The sequence below is a fragment of the Macaca mulatta genome, chromosome 17 (genome assembly GCF_049350105.2).
Source record: "Macaca mulatta isolate MMU2019108-1 chromosome 17, T2T-MMU8v2.0, whole genome shotgun sequence".
In the NCBI taxonomy this organism is placed as follows: Eukaryota; Metazoa; Chordata; class Mammalia; order Primates; family Cercopithecidae; genus Macaca; species Macaca mulatta.
Genome location: NC_133422.1, coordinates 24,962,144 through 24,963,924, shown reverse-complemented (window position 1 = coordinate 24,963,924; position 1,781 = coordinate 24,962,144). Strand labels below are relative to the sequence as shown.

General features: G+C 45.9%; 1 pseudogene; it reads left to right on the top strand.

Annotated features, from left to right (window-relative positions):
- The first annotated feature begins 225 nt into the window (after positions 1-225).
- LOC100425298 (aldo-keto reductase family 1 member B1 pseudogene) lies at positions 226-1,203 on the top strand (annotated as a pseudogene).
- The last annotated feature ends 578 nt before the right edge of the window (positions 1,204-1,781 follow it).

Sequence of the window (1,781 nt, the reverse complement as noted above, 5' to 3'; positions counted from 1 at the left end):
CGAGCTCTCTGGGTAAAACCTGGACACTGAATGTGCTTCAGACCCTCTCTGCAATGGATTGACCCGGAGTATTTCAAACACTGCATCAGGGAATTACATATGAGCAAAGGTATATGAGCAAAGGTAATCTACAATCAGTGGGCTATAAAATGTTTTCATAACACATTTTACCAGTGAAACATTTTGGGCATGGTTCCAGGCGGGGGTCTGGGAAGCTCAGCAGCCATGGCCAGCCACCTCATGCCCAACAACACTGCCAAAATGCCCATCCTGAGGCTGGGCACCTGGGAGTCCCCTCCAGGCCAGGTCACCGAGGTTGTGAGGGTGGCAATCGGCACTGGGTACCACCACACTGACTGCACCTACACCAGAATGAGCATGAGGTGCAAGTGGCCCAGGAGAAGCTCAGGGAGCAGGTGGTGAAGGGTGAGGACCTCTTCATCGTCACAAGCTGTGGTGCACATACCATGAGAAGGGGCTGGTGAAAGGAGCCTCCCAGAAGATATTCAGCGACCTAAAGCTGGACTATATGACCCTCTATCTTATTCACTGGCCAACTGGCTTTAAGCCTGGGAAGGAATTTTTCCCATTGGATGAATCAGGCAACATGGTTCCCAGTGACACTGACATGTGGACACATGGGCAGCCATGGAAGAGCTGGCGAAAGCTTTTGGCATCTCCAGCTTCAAACATCAGCAGGTCGAGAGGATCTTAAACAAGCTTGGCTCAAAGTATAAGCTGGCAGTTAACCAGATTCAGTGTCACCCGTACCTAACTCAGGAGAAGTTAATCCAGTTCTGCTGGTCCAAAGGTATCACAGTGACTGCCTGTAACTGCCTTGGCTCTCCAGACAGGCCTTGGGCCAAGCCCAAGGGTCCTTCCCTACTGGAGGATCCCAGGATCAAGGCAATCACAGTCAACCACAATAAAAGATTCTGATCCAGTTCCCCATGCAGAGGAGCTTGGATTCCAGATTCTGAGCTTGGAGCCCAGATTCTGATCCGGTTCCCCATGCAGAGGAGCTTGGTGGTGATCCCCAAGTCTGTGACACCAAAATGCATCACTGGGAACTTCAAGGTCTTTGACTTTGAACTGAGCAGCCAGGATATGACCACCTTACTCAGCTACAGCAGGAACTGGAGGCTCTGTGCCTTGGTGAGCTGAGCCTCCCACAAGGATTACCTCTTCCATGAAGAATTTTGAGGCTGTGGATGCTTGCTTGTCCACAAGTGACCTACACCTGTTTTTCCTGCCTCATTTTTTCTTGCAAATATATATGGCCTGTGTCACTCAGAGGTGGAACAGCAACCTGAAGACAGACCATTGAGGGCTTGCCTAGCTTGATGTTGGGTTTGGAGAGCAGTACCCACAGAGCGGAAGTCTCTTCCAGTTTTCTTTGCCCTTATTTTTGCCTAGCTGGGCAAAATACAACTTGAATAACCTTTTCTGACCAAGGAAAAGCAAGATCTACAAAGTCAAAATAGTGCCACTAATAGTAGAGTTTTGATGCTTGGAACTGTAATCCTTTCAGCAAGACTTCTCTTTGCCTCAAATAAAAATGCTCTTGTGAAAAAAAAAAACAAAAAACCACAACATTTTGAGCACAGCTTCCTACAGGTATATTTCTTAATTAAAAAATTTGATGCTTTTCCTATTATTATTATAGTACACATATTATAAAGCATACTCAAAAATGAAATTTTAACAGGATAAACAAAGATGAAATAATCTTAGAATGTTATCTTATTCATTAATAATACAAAATCTTTTGCTTTCACAAA